This window comes from Erithacus rubecula, assembly GCF_903797595.1.
Source record: "Erithacus rubecula genome assembly, chromosome: 17".
In the NCBI taxonomy this organism is placed as follows: domain Eukaryota; kingdom Metazoa; phylum Chordata; class Aves; order Passeriformes; family Muscicapidae; genus Erithacus; species Erithacus rubecula.
Window position 1 is genome coordinate 5,915,149 of NC_136669.1, and position 20,842 is coordinate 5,935,990.

Consider the following 20,842-nt stretch of genomic DNA (forward strand, 5'->3'; position numbering starts at 1 on the left):
GGTAACACAACAACAGCTTTATCCTCCCTGCTTGCAGCAAACACACAGGGTTTATTCATCATAAACATGGGGCACAGAAATGATTTTAAAATGAAACTTCAGTTCCATCACCAGTGTGGCTGCTCCTGCCAAGGGTCCAGCCTGAGTTTTGCCTGCCAAAGACCAGGTCTGATGAAATCTGCTGTTCCACCTTGGCAAGACAATATAGCCAAGGATGTGATTTTGCACAGAAGTTTCTTTAGATGGACTTTCTATTTCAACCTCTTGTCCCCTACCCCCCAGCAGCTGAGTTTATAGAACACCCAAGGCAAGACAGGAAAAAATTGCCACAAAGCAAAACATTATTTGATGTCTCCTGAGGGATTAAAGTTTCCCAATCAGGCTCCCAGCATTACCATCCCCCCAGACTTATGGAGAAGGAATGTGTTGTGCCTTTTAAAATTTAATTGCTGATTCAGGCTCTTTGGATGGCTCTGAAAGAGCATGGCCAGCCCTTGCAAACACACACCTTCCAGGACCTTTAACCTGGTGGGTACCTGCTGTGTGTGCTGGCTGGGAAGAAATGTGGGGTGGAGAGAAGGAAGGGCCATGGGGCAGCAATGGGGGGCAAAGGCAGAGAGAGAAAAGGATGGTGCCTGCAGGTGTATGTGGAAAACATCTGGATTTATACTCACTGCTTTATATCAGGTAGACTTGAATTCACGGGTATTTTAACCAAAAGTTTATTAATTTTCATGTGATTCTGAGGAAATAAAATCTCAGTTTTTACTCACCCCCAGCTGTTGGCATGCCCTTACCCCTTCCTTGACTTTTGGGTCTACATTTACACCTAAGCTTTTAAAAAGGTCACTCCTAGGTTGACACTGGGTGGACAACTCTGAAGGTCTAAGTTGTCGTCATGTCCTGCTTCAGATTCACAAGCTGTGAGAGGATCATGAGGTATAAAGAATATAAAGTTCTAGAAGAGTCTGAGCCCTACACCCAAGAAACACTGCTTGATGCAAGTATGAGCTATTTTGTGTCATGGGTTTGTTTTCTGTAGGCGTTTGGTTTAACATTGCATTGATCTGTTCAGGGACCACGTTAGTCCCCGTGTTTCAGGGACATGATGGATTAAATGCAGACCTGAGCCAGGGCTCAAATATACATTGCAAATCCAGGCATCTCAGCCCAGCCAGCCCACAGATTTAGCAGTGTAGATTGAGAGGGGAAATGATTGCTGAGCTGTTACATTCCTTATCTCTGCCTGATCAAAGCGGAAACGGACTGAGGAAATTTCTCCTTCCTGCTTGGTGGGTGAGATGCACCCCAGAGCAGCAGATTGCAGCTCTGGGTGTCACACCAGGACCTTTTGGAGCTGGGAAACTGGTTTCCAAGGGCACAGCCCTGCTGCCTCAGAGTCCTTGCACATGTATATTTTTAGCCCATCAAGGTTTTCAGGAGGATGTTGGGGAAATGAGATCACCAGGACAGCCAGGGCCATTGCTGCCTCCGACCAGTGCCAAGCTGTCCTGACTGCAGTGGCCTCTACACCCAGACCTTGGTGGCCAGAATTCCCCTCCCAGCCCAGGGGCTTCTCCACTGTGCCCATCCTGACTCCTGAGCCAGCTGAGTCACCAGACTGGTGCCCAGCATTGCTTGGGGCTGCAGAGGTGGGATGGAGAGCAGCCCTGGGCCTGGGCAGCGTGTCCCTGCTGCCAAAGAAAGCCACAGCACAGCCCCTGCTCCCTTTAATCACAGCAATGATGAAATCAGGGAGCAGTGAGCTGAGCAGGTAGGGCTGGTCCCTGGGGACACATCTTTGGGTGCTGGACATGGACACAGCAGCTTTCACCACCAGCTGCTCCTCAGCAGCTCTACAGCTGGTGCAGATGTGTGGGTGGGGGAAGGAAAACTGCTGCAGTGTGGGACACACTCTGCTCCCAGCACAGAATGGGGCCCAAAAAATGCAAAGCCCTGGGACACGAGTCACGCCCTGAACTCCCCTGCTCCCTCCTCTGGAATGGCTTTGCCACAGCTCAGGTTGTGACAAGAGTGAAAACAACCATGGGCCATGGAAATGGATGTGCTGGGGATTCTCCTGGTAGTTTTTGATGGCTGAGGCCAGGAGCTGATGAACCAGGTCCTCCCTTTCATTATCCACTGAACCCTCATCCAAAAACTGCCCTCACCAGAATTGGTTCAACAGTTTTCAGGAAAAAAGCAGATGAGAAAAAGTTCCCTGTTCTCATAGGCAGGTTCCCAGTGGCCTGGCCATATTGAGGAAGGCTGAAGAGAAAGTGGGAATATTGTCTCTATTTTTATCCAGTCAATCTCTTGTTTTCTGACTACTCTTAGGAGCTACCCAACAATATTTGGGATCTTCCTTCTTACTGAACTGGAAGGTATCACTGATGTAAAGAGGACATCACCCCAGGAAATTCCACATTTCTTCAATCTGCTTCTCAACAATGTAGGAAACACTCTTGTCCTTCTCTTTTCTTTCTAGTTTTACTTTCTACCCAAAAGAGAAGCCAAAATGGCTGATGGTTATAAGGAAGAGGGTGCAGATGACACTGACCCCATGAAGCTCCTGGCTTTGCCTAAGAAAGAGAAACCTGGGGCCATGAACAAGCCCTGGGACAGATTTTTCCTTCTGGGTGAAGAGAAAGGATTTCCTTGTTAAAAACAAGGGGCAAAGCACCAGAATGTTTGAGTTCTCTGCATTCCTTTGCCCTCTCTGCAAATTAATTCCCTGCACTTCTTTTTGCCCATTCATAACACAGGAAGGAATCTTTATCTGGGGCTGCAATGAATCCACACTCACACAGAGCTCTGGGGGTTCCCAGGTGATCTGGAAATGGGAATAAATATCAGTGGGAGGAATAATCACAGTGTTGGCAGAGAGCATGGAGATTCCTGAGAGAGCAGTGCTGTACAGCAGCCTCGGGGATCCTCAGCCAGGTGGGATTTCCCAGCACTTTATTTCCTGCCACCTGCACAACCCAAGCATAGTAAAAAGTGTTTTATCTGGGTAAAATATTGTGAAGAGCAGGTTATTCAAATAATGAAGGAGGCATAAGCATCAATAATCAGAGAGGGAGACCCAGTCTTTTTTGTTATGAGAGCAATGAGGAAAGTTGTTTAGCATCAAACAGAAAGAATTCCATCATACTGATGGCAGCTCCTCTCCTCTCCTCTCCTCTCCTCTCCTCTCCTCTCCTCTCCTCTCCTCTCCTCTCCTCTCCTCTCCTCTCCTCTCCTCTCCTCTCCTCTCCTCTCCTCTCCTCTCCTCTCCTCTCCTCTCCTCTCCATCTCCTCTCCTCTCCTCTCCTCTCTCCTCTCCTCTCCTCTCCTCTCTCCTCTCCTCTCCTCTCCTCTCCTCTCCTCTCCTCTCCTCTCCTCTCCTCTCCTCTCCTCTCCTCTCTCCTTCCTCTCCTCTCCTCTCCTCCTCATCCTCCTCCTCTCCTCTCCTCTCCTCTCCTCTCCTCTCCTCTCCTCTCCTCTCCTATCCTTTCCTCCTCTCCTCTCTCTCTCCTCTCCCTCTCTCCTCTCCTCTCCTCTCCTCTCCTCTCCTCTCCTCTCCTCTCCTCTCCTCTCCTCTCCTCTCCTCTCCTCTCCTCTCCTCTCCTCTTCCATTTTCCATTTCCTTTTTCTTCTTTCCTCTTTCTTTGTTCCTATATTCCTTTTCCATCTCCCCTGAGACTCAGCTGTGGGGGTCAGTAAAACAATTCTGAATTTAAATACACGGATAGCAGCCGATTTTGGCCACGCAGCAGAAATCCTGTTATTCAAGCCTTGTGGGATTCCTTCGGTGGTTTCCTATTCCCCCTTCCAGCTTCCTCACCGCCAGACCTCTGGATTGTCAAGTCCCAGCTTGTCCCTGCGTGCCTGTTTCCTCCTCCACAACTTCTCCCCCCAGGCTCTCCCTATCCCAGACACATTCCTAGCCTGTCTTATGCTGCCCTCTATCCTTGGAATAACCTTCCTCCTACTCCAACAACAAACCTCATTTCTCTTTCCCAGCTTCCTGCCTGCAGATCCCAGCGTTGCCCGACCATTCCCTGTGGGTGTTTCAATCCTGGAATACCCCAAACACTCTTCCCTAGAACACTGAAGTACTAAACCCTGCAGTGCATTTAGCGTTTGGTGTTCCTTCTTGGAGCTGGGATTAGCCAGACTCAGCCTGTCCCAAATCCACAAGGCTGGACCCCTGGAGAGCCCCTGGCAGGGCAGAACCTGAGTGAATTCCTGCTCACAGCGCTAATTCAGCTTTTCCTGGGAGCTGACTGACAGAAAATTTATTCCTCAGGTTGCTTTGGGTGGTGAGAGGTCATTGTGCTCAAAGCCCAGGGCTTCTGCATTGAGCATCCTGCTGGGTTTTGCAGGAATCCCTGGAAGATCAAGTCATCCAGATGAATCCTCTTCTGGAGACCCTTAATAATGCTAAAAATAGGAGGAAGAACAATTCCTTCCATTTGAAAGCAGCAGCCCTTCACTAGTAGGTCACTGTAGATCATACAAAGATCTTCCCTCAGATAAAAATAAAACCAAAGCTATCTTAAAACGCTTCCTCAAGCAGTAAAGTTAATTTATATTTACTAAGACTTCCCACTGAGCAGTATTTGCTTCTATTTTCTTGAACTGATCTTGTCACTTTTGCTTTGCCTTCCTATTTTTAGATGTCAAATAAAAAAATAATTTTGAACAGCCCCTTAAATCAATGCCCTTTCAACAGATCACTGATGCAGAGATCCAAAATGCAGATTTTTTTTTTAATTTTACAGATTTTTCAGATTATTTTTCAGATTTTCTGCAGTTTATTTTTGGTTTTGGAGTTCTTAGTGAACATGTAAAACATGGGGAGCTTCAACTGAAGCCTCACTCCTGTTTCTGTATGCTACATACTTCTGCCATATGCTGCAGAGAAAGGAAGATTTCTTTAAGCTCTAATACAGAATCCAAGAAGAAAGAGGGTTTTTTATAGATCTGATCTTTGAAAAGATTAAATTTCCTCTCACTGACTTGCAAATTTGCCCCTACAGGCAACTCTGTCTGTCCCTGGTGAACACTCAGAACCTCTCAGCTACTTTCTGTTTTCCTACAGATATTGCAATCTTGATTAACAGACTCATCTTTTATTTTCTCATCCAGGGCAAATTTATCTGAATTCACTGTGGTGGCACAGGGAGGCTGGCTGGGGCTAACCCTGGGAGTTGTAAGTAAGCAGATAATTCTCCATATTAACTTCACTTTAGATTTTTTCTTGTGTTGAATGGGCCCTGTTTTGATTAAATCAGACACGAGCAAATCTGAAATGAATTCTGTGAACTGGAGGGATCTGCACTGCTGTAAATTAAACCAAACTCTGTCTCCTCCTCTACAGTGAAGTTACATGTTTTAGATTATGACAAATTTATTTCCTCTTTCTTTACTTGCCTGTGAGACTCTGTGCACACTAAAAGGGCACGATGCCTCCCCCAAAGCTGTACATTTTTCACTCCACCATTATATTGCAATCATTACTAACACTCATCAGCACAACACTGTAATTGTCTTGCAACCAAGACCCTAAAAATAGCTCTGCAGGGAAGGTGCATTGTTCTGAGCTTGCACACGTGCATCCAACACAAAATTGAGAGCCACAAATCTCAGCTCTCAAGGTGAAAAGACCTCACCACGTTTCCTGACTAAAGCCCTTCAACACACACAAAAAGGAGAGAGGAAACATATGGACCAGTCATTCTTTAATGTGGGATTGTCTGCATCCCTCTGACTTTCAACTCATCCCAGATTTGCATCACACCCAGCAACCATATGTTGGATTTGTCTCTGTGGGCAGTTCAAGGCCAAGGCAAGTTGAGGTTGTTTCCTGGCAGGTTTCAGCCTCCTCCTGCCCAGCATGGCCAGACCTTTGCTGGGCAGGCAGCAGCACTGGCCAAGGTCCTCCTGCACCTTGGCTGCAGCTCTGTGGGCAGAAAAGACTGTGACTTCTCCCCAAAGTCACTTGGACTAACAAAAATTGGCAATAAAGGTGATTTGAGTTAACCTACACTCACCTGAAGAACTGACACGATGCTGCTCACAGCAAACTCACATGGAGAGAAGACTCCAGCTGAGAGGGAAGGATGGAAATGCCCAGATAGGACCTCCTGGTGATTTGGTATCCCTGTGGGGATTTTTGAGTGAGTTGATGCAGTGATGTCTAGAGGAGGATGGGCTTTGTGGAGACCAAAAGCCAAACTGTGCTAGAGCCTGGCAGAGGGCATGGACAGAGTGATTATAGGGTACAAACCACCTTCTCCAGAGCTCTTCACTGAAACAAAGGGCAGTGTAAAGACACAATGCACAGGACAACCTTACACACCATAAACTGGCAATTCAGAGGGTGCTCAGAAGCAGGATGAGTTATTCTGGAAAGGTGTTCCTGAACCAAATAATGACATAACTAGACAAGTAATGGCAATTTCTGCCTCTCTTTCACTTGCTGCTAAAATTTCTGTACTAAAACTCGTGTCAGTAGGAACATTGTTAAAGTTAAAGGCATAATCTGGGAGCATCACTGGAGGCTGTGGTTCTTGCTGCACTCACAGGACTGCCAAAGGATATTGGTGAAATACTGCTTTCACTGATATCAAAAGCAAAATTGTCACTGGCATCCATAGGGCTGTGACTTCTCAATCTCTGGCTGCTGGATACATCTGGATATGCTCCCCTCTGTGTTTCATGTCTGGAGAAGTCAAGTGTCATTTCTCAGGAATGAGCCAAGAGATATTATAATTTCTTCCTTGAACTTACTGGTACAGCACTTTGTGTGTGTTATTCTCTGCCTGTAATGCTCACATCCCTGCTCAATCCTCTGTTTCTAGGATAAAAAAACCTACTCACCAGAACTGTGTTTGGTCAGAGACTGAAATCGGTGCTCTGCAGTAGGGGGTTGTTATTAATTATCCAGGAAGAAGAGGATTGCAAGTGACTTTTCCTTAGGCAGGCCAGAGTGAGAAAGGAAAGCTGTCTTCCCTTATCTTGATCAATGCATGGTGAGGTCCCCCTTGATCTGGCAGGGCTGCCATGAAGGTAAAAATGATCATTTTCAAACTGAAGTGTTGAGCTGCTTCATGTTAATTGCTTGTATCTCCTCAGAACAGGGAAGACAGCCAGGACAAGTTTTTCAATACTCTTCAAAAGGTTTGGGTGCTCAATCCCACTTACTTCAACGTGGCTGCTATGTCAAAATCTCATGGGCAGCCTGAGCAACTCGTCCCACTGAGGGTTTTTTTGTGAAACACTCAAAACGTGCTCAGGAATTGAAACCCAGAAGAACATTCAGTCTCCAGTCCAAAACCTGCTTGTTATGCCTTGCTTGGACTGATGGCAATTGTGTAATTACCTCTTGGTCTGCCTCTTGCTACATAAACATCTTCTTGTACTCAATCCTAATTTTTAGCACTGGGTGCATCAAGGTGTGATCACAGCAAAAAAAAAAAAACAGATGGTGGGGAAGAGCCATTTCTCACTGGGAGCCTGGAGGAACATCAATGAAAGTGGAAATGCAGCAAACAGGATGCTGCCCCCCAGCCTGAGCTTCCTGTAGGAATAAAATTCAGCTTCTTCAACCTGAGGATAAATAAGCAACTGAAGAGCAGCTGGGACAGCCTGAAGATTTGTTCAATTGTCTGTGAGCTGAAGCCTGAAGATAAAATATCTGCTCCAGAGCAGATGAGGGTGATGCAGGAGTGTCTGGTTAACATTCAGTGGCCTGGGGTTTGCAGGACTTCAGAGGAGCTCTAACAGGGTTTGTTTGAAGCCTGAAAACTGACAGATCTGAAAGCTGTGGCAGAGACCACAGGCTCAAACCTGCTCATTTTGCATACGTGTGTAATCTCAAGGAGCAGCTTTTGTGAGGAGAAGACTTGACCCTTTGTCTAGTTTTGACACATATTTTCCTTTTTAATACCATTTTGAAGAGTGTCTGTTGCTGAGCAGAGCTTATTGGAAATATCTGCTGTCTTCTGAGACTATTATTATAAGCAGGACTTGAGCTACAGAGAGATCAAACAGTCTCCAGCTGCTGAACTTCCAGTGCCCTTTCCAGCAGCTGTTGGTATTTTACAGCTCCCAGGATTTATACATTGCAAACAAGCCTTTTGAACAAAGCAGATATGATTTTCATAGGCCACAAAGACAAACAGTCTCAAATCATGGCTCCCAAGTAACACACTGAAAGATTCTCTGGTGTGTTTGGAGCTGTGCACTCTCCCTGCTCTGGGCAGGATGAGAGAGCAAAGCACAGTGCTGGTCTGATGGGACCTGGCTGCTCAAATCTCAGTGGGATGGAAAATTATTTTAGATGTTTGACACCATGGCCTGGCTTCCAGCTTATGGTACAGATTAAGGATTCCCTTGTGGGGGTCTGTGTCCCTTCTGTCCTTTGATGTCCTGGGCTCTGGTCCAGAAGAAGAGACTTCTGACTTGGGATGTCATAGAGAAATTCATGCAGAAGCCAAGGAGGAGCAGGCAGAGGTGCACAACATGGACCTGAGTTGAGATCTCATGCTTGGTGGAATCAACCAGGACAAAGACAATGTGCTACAAGCTCAGCCAGCTCACTGAGATTGGAAAAGCTGCTAAAACCAGACTCTTGTTTCTGGGGAATATAGAATGACCTTAAACAACACACTGATTTTTTATTTTTTTTTATCAACAGATGTGCTATTGAGAGTCAGAGCTGGCATGCACAGCTGCCACAGGGTCTAGCAGATGGCAGAGCTGTCAGCTAAGGACCTGATCCTGCTTTGTCCAACAGCCCTGCACAGGCACAGACCCTCCAGAGCTTACAGGAGCCCAGGGACAGCAGCACCTTGTCTGAGGTGTTATTGCTCTGCTCCAGCCAGCCAGCCCTGCTGAACAGAGTGTGTGTGGGGGAAGGGATGGAGCTCAGAGTTGCTTCCCTTCTATCCTTCTCAGTTTGTTCCCAGCAGGTCTGGTCTGCAAGTCTTTTGCTGAGTATGCAGCAAGGGAATGGGGACAATAAAGAATTTCCTCCCTGTTATTTAGATTAACATGTTCACCTTCCCTCCAACAGTGGCTGACAAAGTTACTCAGCTGCAGTCTGGAGAGTTCCAGTGGGGTCACCACCAGGCCCAGGGGAAAAGCAGGGAGCAAGATGGAGTGAAGAGCATCCTCTCAGCATCATAGGGCCAGAATGGAGGATTTGGCCAGCTGGCCACTGATGGCCATCAAAGGCTGCCACCGTAACAGCTTCTGGACAAACTACCCAACCTCCTCAAGCCCAAGGGAGGAGAAGGAAAACATCAGCTCTGCCAGTGCAGAGCAGTTCTCTTTCTGCCATGCCCCTCTCTTACCCTGTGCAAGCTGGAACATGCTCTTAGCAAAGTCAGAGATGAGCCCAAGCCCTCTGCATGAACAGATCCCCCCAAACTTCCATGGGTTTTTCATGTACAGTGACACTGGGGAAAATACAAGCTTATCTCAAATTAACATGTGTCTGGCAGAGGTGGCTCTGCCATAGAGAAATGTGCATCTCAGAAATCCTTTCTAGTGACAATTAGTTGAAAACACTGATTATGCAAATGTCTGACCTGTAATGACACAGTTGAGCATTTTAAGACAAAGAACAGCAAGGCTGTTCCACAACTCCCCAACATGTTGCCACTGGCTTTGATTTAAAATATAATCCTTACAGATATTCTGAAAAGGAACAAACCCCCAAAAACTCATGGCTTGTTTCTAGTAACACAGAGCTATAGGAAAGCTACCTAAAAGGCACATCAACCAAAGATGAAATCAAGTTTTGCTTCCCTTGCTTGCGTGTTGCTGAAAAGCCAGAGCCCTGCAGTCACTGCAGCCTGTCTTGCCTTTCCTGGTGGCTGTGCCTCGCCTCTCTGCTGTGCTGTCACACAGCCATGCTAATGCTTAGCAGCAGGAACAGTATTTAAGCATATTATCAAACTCCACCAGTTATTCATATACTCCACTGCACAGACACACTGACAGAACATGATCAGAGCGTGAATCACAGGTCCTTTGGTCTATCTTTTTTACACTCAGCAACTATCTCCTTTCTTTGCTACCAAGCAGGTTTCTGAAGGTGACATTTGACTGTGCCAAAATATGTTCTGATTGTGCTTGCTTATAGCAGCCTATAAGCCACATTGTCCTCTCTGTCAGTGTATCAAAGTATGAGCCCAAAAGGTAAAAATATAATCTCTCCACAACATGCTTTCCTTTGGCAGTGCAGCAGAATCATTTATTCAGGGCAAATGGATTTTCCATGGAAAGGACCCCCTGTGAGGACTGAGACTCTAAGGATTGCTTTAATGCTATTCCCACGCTAGCATTAACTCATTTCCTTTCCCTGTACCCACAGGGAGGATTTCTCCCTCTCTCTGCACAGGTTACCAATCATAAATCTGCTTTCTCATGCACTACCAGGCTGTTCTCTCGCTGTATCTGAACTAGTCATGCCTTTCCTCCCCTGCTCCTTTCCAGGTGTGACACAGCATCTTAGTGTGGTAACAGAAGAACAGGGATCCCATCAAGCAGTGGTGGATTTGCTTCAGAAATCCAGCACGTCCTGCTCTGGATCCTCCTCAAAGCAGAGGAGGCTGCAGGTAGAGTGAAAATCAGGGTACAATCAAATCTGTCAGCTCGATGTGTCAGGGCACAAATGTCTAGTGCCCAGCGCTTCCCCACTGTTCTTTGGTGGAAAGGATAAAACCTGTTACTGTAACACTCCCTTCATCCAGGTAAGAGCCTGTGTCTGCCCCTGGGTCCTTCTCTCCCGTGCTGACAGACAATCTTGCTCTGACCTTGAGATTTCTGCCCCTGCAGCACGAGAGGCAGACGGTGCGCGCCGGATCGTGCGCTCCGGGAAGGCACCACCAGCACTGCTCCAGAAACATTCCTGCACAGATGGAAGCGTGAGTGCAGCCCTGGATTAATGACAGCCTACATAATCTCCCCCTGGCAGTCAGTGGCCTTCTGCTGCCCAGACAAATGTCAGGTTTCCATCAACCAGAAAAACCCGCTGCCTACCAGGACTGTCAGCAGCTCAGGCAGCACTTCGCTGTTGAGAAGTCAATGGGAGAGATGGGGAAACTGATTTTCAGATTTTGAGCTATCAAATGGACAGGACTGCATTTTACATCTATTCCCTGCTTGTGGAATTCCATCTTGGGCTTTGCTAAGCTGATAAAGCAACATAAAAGGGGTGACTGGCTCTTGAGATGCAGTCCAGCACCTGGAGGATGTGATGTTTCTTTCTGAGGCCACTGTCACAGCACTTCCAGTAACTCTCAGGAGTGGTAGAAACAGGACAGGAAAGCTCCAAAGAATGCTGTTACTATTTTGCCTTGAAAGTCACAAATTAAGATAGGAAATACATGACAGGGAAAGGTTTGTGCTACTTTTCTGTGTATCCAAAGCTAATGCCAGTTGATATGGTCTATGACTCCAGCTGGGAAATGTAAATGACTTTATAAATCAGAAGGTTTTCCCTCTTCAGCCTTGGTAATTCCTGTTAGTTCTTCCACTCCACTCTTCTTTGTCTCATTTCAGGAGCAGCTGGACTGAGGGTTGCTTTGCACAGCACATCCCTGCATTTCCCCCATTGCATTTCTCCAAATGGATTCAAACAGTCTGGTACAGCCATCCTCAGGCAAAGCACACAGTGCCTCTGCACAAGCTGGGGCTGGCTGAGCACATCCTCATTCAGCAATGAGAGTTTGGGTCATCCCTTCACAAGGTTGCCTTGTGCCCAAGGGAATGTCAGACTGAGAGACACTTCCAAGTGCCAGGGCCAGAGACAGGATGTCTAATAAGCCTCTCATTTTGTAAGAGAAGCATACAGAATTAGGAAATGCATGACCTGGAACTAGACAAATTGGCACCAATTTTTATTGGGCTGTACTGCCTCCTGAGACCCTTTGGGGTTTTTTTACAGGATAACCACAAAAATAGGAGTTGCAGAGGAGGAAGAGCAACATGAGTTTTCACCTATGACATATATAATAAAGTGGAAGGGCAAGTAATGGAAAGCAGTGAACAGCAAACAAATGTGCTATGAATAGGCAGTTGCTTGAATTCCAACACCATTACTGAATTCACATCTTCCACTTGCAGATGTCAGAGGTCTGCATCCTGTGCAGGGATCCTGTCCCTGATGGGAAATCACAGAGGGAGTGGCTAGAAATGACTGTTTCCATTGCTTCTGCTTCTTCCAAGAACTTTTCCAAGTAGGAATACCCACAGGCTTCCTCACAGCAATATTTCAGTGCCTCTGGGGCTGGGAAGATCCTCCAGAGAAGATCTGAGGCAGTGATGGGGATTCTGCAGTGCTGCTGAGTTCTTGTATCATTATACCTATCTTTCCATGTTAGATACCAAAACCTGAATCCCAGCTTGATCTCTCCAGGGCTTGTGGACAATAAGAAAGCAGCAGAGCTGGTGCTTGCCACTCCTGACCTGAGGGAAAGGGAGTGCAGAACTGGGTATAAAATTTGGTCATTTTCTCCAAGCAAACTGGGCTGACTAAACTGATGGCAGTTATGACTCAGGATGCCTTTGGTGTAGATAGAGCTGCAGAGTCTGAGTTTCTACAGCAACCCACTTCCTCATGCATATAATATTCTCTCTTACACACGCTCCTGAAACTGACTTTTAATCAGACAGTTCAGTTAATAAAATGCAAATGAAGTGCACCTTCAGCTATGTGATAAATCTCACTTGCTCTTTACTATTCCTTAGTCAGGCAAAAATCCTACTAACTGATCATTTATCCAATTTAAGACTGGAAAGTAAAATGTAGAGAGATTGTTGTAGTCATCTAATATTAGCAGCATGCATCATTAATTTTGCACATATGTTTTTGTCATAACATAATGAAAGTAGCTATTGTAACAGCCACGCAGAAGGGAGCATTCTGTTCTTTCCAAGAACCTAAATCTGCATTTCCCAACATTTACAATAATTACACAATAGTCATCACTCCTCCAACCTACTCTATCCTTAAATTTCAACTTATGGATGGAGATCACTGCCTCAATGTTACTTTAAAGCCAACAGCTTTTTCATTACTATTAAAACTATTTAGTGCATTTCCTGTCACAGGACAGCACAAGGTGTATTTTGGTTTTATCAAGGGCAAAACCTCCACCCCTGCAGTTATTTCTAAGCCCCACATATTCTGTTTGCCCCAGGCTTGGCCTGATGGTAATTCAGAGGAATGGCCACAAGTTTCTGCAGCTGCTTTTCTGGGAGAAATTAAACATTAGGGTGAGGAAAATATAAACTGAGGTTGTCCTGTTCTGCAGAATTAAACAGTGGCAATTACAGGCACTGAGAACCTTGGGATGTCTGGGCAGGAAAGATAAGGACTGGGTGAGAAAATAACAGCCATGTTCACTTAGAGACACAGAGAAAGTCAGTGACTTTCTTGTTAATTATTGATAGGGCAAAGGGCCTGAATAATTTCTTTCCAAATCAATGCCAGAAAAGTTAGTAAATGGAGAAAATCCTGAAATCTGAGTCTATGCCTGCTGCCTCTAAGGAGTGGAAAGAGAATGTCTTCAAAATTCAAGACTTGGATTTCCCACTTCCCAAACCAGCACAGAGAGCAGGGGTGAGGATATGAACATGGGAATACAAGATTTCACTATTCATTAACATTTAAAAGCTGAAACAAAGATGTTTGGTTCACTTCTCTTAAGCAGGAACACACAGCCATCACAAAGGGGCAGTTCCAGCTCAGTCTCTTCACTTAGGCCCGGGATGGACAAATCAGTTTGGTTTCTGATAAGAGGGGAAAGAAAGTGTTGACCAAGATATACAAGTGAAATAAAAAATTTTAAAGCAAATGGTTGAACCAAAATCTGCTTTTTTATCCGGGTACATCCCTTCCCAGTTCCAGTGTGAGCCAAATGAACCTCCACAGCCTTAGAAAGTAAAAGCTTTCAAAGGGTTCTGGTCCCATTTGGATTGGTGTGAATCTAGATCATGATAAGAATCATTCTGCATGTATATCAGTTCAGAATTTGGCATACAGTCCTGATTTCTGTGCTGGCACACAGATCTGCTCCTGTGCTCCATAACAACCTTTTCTAGGAGCTGTATTACTCACACCAGAGATATGAAACTGCACTAAACAGGCATTTCAGGAAACACCAGGGCTCCCACTGGTATGCAAAACCCTCTAGGATCTGATAATAAAATGACCACCTCAGGGCTTTCAGGAACCATTACAATAGAAATGGCTTGTTTTAGGAACCTCATTGCTTGAATTCCCTAATTCCAGGTGAAGCTGCTGCTGAATGTGGCCCAGCAAGGGGAAGAAATGTAACTGAAGGAATGGGAGGTGAAAAGAATCATGTCAAAGACTTGGGAGCTCAGAGAAAACACAAAAGATCAGAGCAGCTGACAAGCCACCCTCAGCCAGGAGGAGGATGACCTCTCCATCCAGCTGCAGGCTGTTATCCATAGGGAATGGTTCAAGGCTCAGGATTCATCGAGGCAGGGCATCAGCTCCCTCAGGTGACTCAGAAGAGGCTCCTTTTCAGAATATAGAGTGAATAAAGAGCTCATGGGGATGATGCATGAGCTTCACAGGCAGCTTGACTGTGACTCAAATAAAGTCCTTAGATAACAAAGGAGACTGAAAAGCTCCTGGTTAAAGCAAAGGAGCAGCTGTCACAAGTCCCAGCCAAGTTCTGTCCCTGGTCCACCACTGGTTCAGTGTGAGCCACAGCAAGTTGGGGTGGCATCTTTTCCAAGTGCAAATTCTTCTTTAGGAACCTGTGTGTGTACAAACAGATTTTTTGATGCTTAACTTTAAGAGGCTGTGGTCTGAGTCACAGAGATCAACTGTAACACAAGAATGTTAAAGGAATCTTATTAGCAGCCTTTCATGGGATGAACACTGGATTCCCAACCCTTCATTAGGATCAAGGAAACTTTGGATGCTAAGGAATGCCTGGCCCAAATGATGAAATGAAGGATGGGCCTCCTGAGGCAGCTCCTGGATGTGAAGGAGCTCACAGCAAGACCAGCAAGTGGATACTGGAGGATTAGCTCAGCCATTTGAAATGGCCCTTGGAAGGGCTGGAGAGTACCCTGGCTAAAATCAAGGAGAAGTGGGTATGAAGCACAACAAGAGGTTTTTTCTGCCTTATTCTTCAGGGAAATGAACCCAGCCAACCATTACAGCTCTTCCACTCAGAGCACCTTTTGGGATGATCAGATTTATTCAGCTCATCTCCCCCACGGTTTCTTATATTGTCTTCTAGCATCTCATGCAACCTGGGATGAATTTAATTATTCACTTCAGCCTCCCACCTGATAGCAATAGTCATTTCACAGGAATTTTAGGGATCTCTCTACATAAAGACATTGTATTTCCTTGACATTCTTTATTAATTAGACCCACTTTTACATAACAATACTGATAGGCCTTTGCTTGTAACAGGTCTCCCTCTGCAGCCATGTAACTCCATTCCAGTCAGCCTTGGGGAATGCTTCTCCCTCTCCTCCACCTGAATTGTTTTTTATTTAATGTAATTAGAGAAGTTTTAAATCTGCACCAGAGCAGCCATGTGGCTGTCTGCTGTTTCTTCTGAAGTCAGTGTTAACTTCCACAGGATGTTAAACTCACAGATGCCTCATATGCCTCAGAATTTATTAACTGAATCTCAGATTCCATCTAAAGAAGCACAAGTTTCCAGTGACATTTTGTCCTGCTGCTGCTAACGGCTTGTGTGATCCACAAAAACCTTTTCCTGTCTGCAGGCATTAGACCACAGGGTTCAAACTTAGATCTCTCTGCTCAGAATGACTCAGTCACTAAATGCCAAAAGGAGAAGAGGGCTTTGGAGAGAGTTCACCAGGCAGAAATAACCATTTCATTTTTCTTTATTCTCTCCCATTCTCATTCTTTTTGTCTGGGGAAAGGGAAAAAAGCCCCATTGTCTGCTTGGTTCAATGCTTTGAGACCCCAGCATGCTGCACAAACAGGAAGGGGCTGTGTTTTTCCAGGTATTAACTCATGGCAGCACACTGAAGTGTTGCCAACTTGTGCCAATGCCTAAAAGAGCGTGTGAATTCTGAGGGTGAGCAGGATGCTTGGGAAGAGTCACTGCTGGGCTGAGCTCCCATGGGACCACTGAAACCACACACAGAGCTCAGGCTGTTCCCCAGAAGCACCTCAGATTAATTCTTTGGATTTTCAGTCTGTTGCCAGAGCAGGGTTTAGCTTCTCTGTCAACTCTCTGCACTAGTCTTGGCCTGTCCCTTCTTGGAAAACTGCAAGGTGAGGAGAACAAGGTGAAGAGAACAAGATGAGGAGAACAAGGTGAGAGAACAAGGTGAGGAGAAAAAGGTGAGGAGAACAAGGTGAAGAGAACAAGATGAAGAGAACAAGGTGAGGAGAACAAGATGAAGAGAACAAGGTGAGGAGGAAAAGGTGAGGAGAACAAGGAGAAGAGAACAAGATGAACCACCTGGCCAGGAAGAGCATCCAACCTGCACTCAGATACCTGAGGTGAGGTGCAGTTGCCACGGTCTCTATTTTAGATGACACTCTTTGCTCTGGTTGGGCTCATGTTTGCTCATGTTGGGCCCTGCTGATAAACATAATCTCTGTGTTTGCTGTGGCTGTCCCATCCCTGAATGTTCAAGGCCAGCTTGGACAGGGCTTGGAGCAACCTGGGATGGCAGAATGTGTCCCTGCCCATGGCAGGGGGATGGAATGGGATGCTCTTTAAGTCCCTTCCAACCCAATCATTCCACAATCATATGATTTTATGCTTGTTACAAAGTCTTTTTTCATACTTATTCCCCATTTTTCAACTAGCTGAAGGACAACTCTGAAGAAGAAAATCCATGAAAAAGGCTCACTCTAAAGAGAGCGTGACCTCAAAATGAAAACTGCCAACATCAATGAGATGAAATGAACAAAACTTGGAAGATGTTCTAAGGAATTGTCATGGTTTAATGTGTCAGTTGGAGTGGAATTTCCCAGGGTACAAAATCCTACTGGGTGCAGCTGTGCTACGTCACAGCTCTGACAGCATCAGCTATAGCTGAAAAGTCCCTTGACCAAAAATTCACTGGGAAAATCCACAGTCATCCCAGATCTCTTCAGCACTAACCCAATGATGAACACAAGTACAGTTCAGTAATTCAGGCAGGCAGAATCAGAAAGACAAGATTTTGTTTCCTAAGTCTTTTTCTGACTCATTGTCTGATATTTGTAATTCATCTTCCATGCTCACCCACATATAAAATGTGTATAATCACTGGGAAGTTATGAGGCTTAAATGATTCATGTTTATGTAAGGCCTTCTGATCCTCAGATAAAAACTGTTTTAGAATTGCAAAATATTATCACAAATTAGAACTTTATTTTAGTGTCACTATTGACTACTTCAGTGATGGGTCTGCCAGCACTGCTCTGAGAAACCTCCCCTTAGAAATTAACTTCCTGGAATACAAATATCCAACTCTATATTATCCAAACCACTAATTTACCTAGTTAATGAGCTAAGTAGCAAAGGCAATGTGTACAATCATTAATGCATACTGCAAGCTTTGCTAATTCAAATTCTCCACAGGGAGTACAAGATCCTTGTGCTTCAGAGCAAGGCCACCAGGACACTTAAGTGGCAAAAGAAAAATTAAGTGTTTTAGAGCTGCAAACAGGTTCAGCTTCCCAGCCTGCTTGAGCTTTCCTGTACAGACCAGCTAATGATGGGGTAAGAGGAGCTTCCACAGAGGAAAAAGGGATTTAAGTGCTCTGCAAGTCCCACTAGGGAGACAGGACACCAAATCTCAGTTGTTCACTACAGAGCAGAAACACTAATTTGGCTTAATTAATTTGGTGTAACATCATACCTTTGCCACCCCACAACAGGCAGCTTGTACAGCTTTGACTTTTTGATAAGACTGAGTTGGCATAAGAGATTAATACAGTCCTTTTAACCTACCCTGTTAAAATGGAGTCTGCAGCCTATCACTCTTTAAACCCTTAAATAACAAAACCAGCTGAAATATAGTATTTATTTTTCCCCAGACAGAGGCTGATGATTTTCTACAGTATATTCTGACTTCTCTATGAGCTTGTGAAACCCTGAGCTTGGAAACATTTGCCTTTTAGTTTCCAGTGACTGAACATTTCAGCCAGATCTGAATCCAGATTTCTTGGGTATTATCCACTCACTGGAAACTGCATTGTGAAGTCTGGGGAACTGTGTGCTCACTGCAGATCTCCTGCCGTGCTGCTCTGACCAGGAGAAAGGTGATGTGTTCCAGGACCATCCTCAGGCAGTCAGCAAAGATGTTCCATGGACTCTACTGCCCTCCAAGGCACTGACCCTCTCACTCTGGAAGGAAAGGTGGTAAATCAAACAAGGAATGAGGCCACAGTTCACAGGATGTGCAGTAACCATTCTGAATTTAAATATTTATTTCAACCAAGTATTTCAGTATTCAAATATTTAACTAAACACTCAGCATTTCAATAAAAACATGACACACAGACCTAGATTGCAGCTATTTCTATGAACAAGCTTTTATTTCCCTCAAGTAACCAAATCAGCTTGATTAGATTCCTGAAGGCCAAATTCCAACATCATACAGGAAGCCAACCATGCTGCAGATAACATCAGCTGTCTGCTGAGACACCTGGCCAGGCATTCCTGCTTTCTTGGCTCAGTATTCCCAGCCATAGATCTCTCCCAGGAAATAAAATCCTGTTGAGCTGACAAACATATAGAGAAGGGAGTGAAGAAATTAAGATTCTTGTCCATATTCCCACAAATTTCTCTCACATCTCCTGCTCACAGACACTGCTGTGCTGGTATGTGTACTCCAGTCACTCCAGACAGTGAAGAGCTGGAAGAAGACATGGAAGCTGAGGCTGTATTTGAATAGAATGCTCTGAACATGTTCTAATGACTAATACAAATTGATAGCATCAATAATTAGGAATATTTCCATTTCAATTCACTTCAGAAATGTGAGCTGATTAATTCTCATCCATATTAGGAGACAGGTCTGTGTTGTCAGACACCTTGCACGGGGGAAAACAGGTAAAGGAGCTTGTCCAGAAAGTAGCAAGGTCAGTTCAAGCAGGGCAGGGCCACAGGAAAAACAGTTGTCTGGGACAGCAGAGCTCATGGAGATGCCCCAGAGTGAAAGCAAAGTTGGAGATGGACAAACAGCCCATGCAGGCAGAAATGGGTAAGCCCAGTGTAACAATGGAACCTCTGCAAAAGTCCAGGGGAATTCCTCACCAAACCAATGCAGCCACAGGTGCAGCCACGAGTGCAGAGCAGAATCCAGCTCTCCAGTGGGAGCTGCTGATGGCAGGAAGCAGCTGTGGGCAGCTGATGCTGAGACTGCCCATCCTAGCTAATGAAGCAGGCATCCCCCTCACAAAGGTCAGGACACTCTGCACTCCCTCAGGCTACTACAGCTACTACAGTCACCCCAGTGCAATTACCAACTGGAATAAACTGTTTGCCAGGGAGGGAGGATATCTTGGCCCTTGAAGCCTTACTCAGCATCATATGACCGACCTCTCTCTTCCAGCTGAGCTCCCATGCTCATGTTCACCAGCTGGAAGATAACCTGGCTGAGGCCAATGCCCAGCTGGCTGTGGTGGAGGAGAGCCAAGCTGCAAATAAAGCCATCAGGCTCCAAGGTAAACTCCTTGACAGCTTTGTGCAATGTTACCTCCCTTGGATCCTTCTCTTCCCCTACATTTCATCCAGCTCTGGCAGCCCTGCCCCGTCTCCTCTGTCAGATCTGCCCAATCCTTCTCTCTCACTCCAGTCATGTTGCATTAGCTCCTGTCCTGCTTCTTTGTACAGTTGTTGCACAGCCAAAACCAGCCAGCTGAGTTGGGAGCTCCAGGAAGCTCAGAGCAGGCTTAACCAGACTGTCCACTAAAGATTTCTCTCACCTTGCATGCAGATGACTTGAGGAGGCACCTGGATGAGGAGTCCAAGGTGCTGGGGAGCACCAGCTGCCTGCAGAGGCTGCTGCTGTCACAGGCCATGCACTGCCTGCTCCTTTGAACATTGTCCACTTCAGAGTAACAGATCTGTTGTGTTAGCCCTCACAAAGGAGAACTTTCTCATCCAAGTTAATGTCTGGGCTTGGAGGGGATGTGGGGGACATGAGCCGTGTGTGGATACAGAAATAAGATTGGAGAGTCCCATGAGCTGGCAGCAGAGCAGAGAGAGCTCCTGATTATCCCTCCACTGTCCATTCAGTGGATTGTACAGCAGTTTATTTGCAGAGATCACAAAAGTCTGGCTCAAAATATATCAACATTTCATCTCCCTGTCTGACAACTGTGTGTTGGAAATTTCTGCTTATCTCCAAAGAGTTATTCTAGTGCTGCACCTGTATATCACCAGTCTGGCAAGGATTCTGTGTTCAGAACAATCACCAAATGGGTTTACTGTCATAATTCTTTGAAACACTGTTTGAGAGCAAACAGCGATGGTGACAAGCCAAGTTCTGTTTTCAGTTGCATGAGCTCAATTCAATTCACTGCAATAAAGCAAAAACCAGGTAAGGAAAAACAAAAACCTTGGCTCCTGAACAGGAAAATATTTTGAAGGTTGAGATGTTTCTAGATGGTCCAGAACTGAGTAGTTCAAGTGGAACTTGTGCTACCATAAGTCCTGCGTGGCTGCTGTGGGAGCCCAGACAACACTGAGCAAGATTTGGACCTGATGAAAGAGCAGCTGGAGGAAGAGGAGAAAAGCAAAGCTGAACTGCAGTTCAGCTCTCTAAACTCAACACTAAAGTCACTGTCTGGAGGACCAAATAGAGGATTGAT

At 45.5% G+C, this 20,842-nt stretch overlaps 1 long non-coding RNA gene across 6 annotated transcripts in view; it reads right to left on the reverse strand.

The window, feature by feature from the left end:
- The window catches only part of LOC306809454, a 28,554-nt gene that overhangs the window by 371 nt on the left and 7,341 nt on the right, over positions 1–20,842 (reverse strand). For 2 of the 6 annotated variants that reach the window (XR_013776236.1, XR_013776237.1), the window contains exon 6: positions 18,120–18,371. This is a non-coding gene — a long non-coding RNA (uncharacterized lncRNA). Of the gene's footprint in view, positions 1–10,632; positions 12,466–15,422; positions 15,933–18,119; positions 18,372–20,842 lie in introns of those variants that run through there. The other 4 variants (XR_013776234.1, XR_013776235.1, XR_013776233.1 and 1 more) reach the window with 4 other exon arrangements.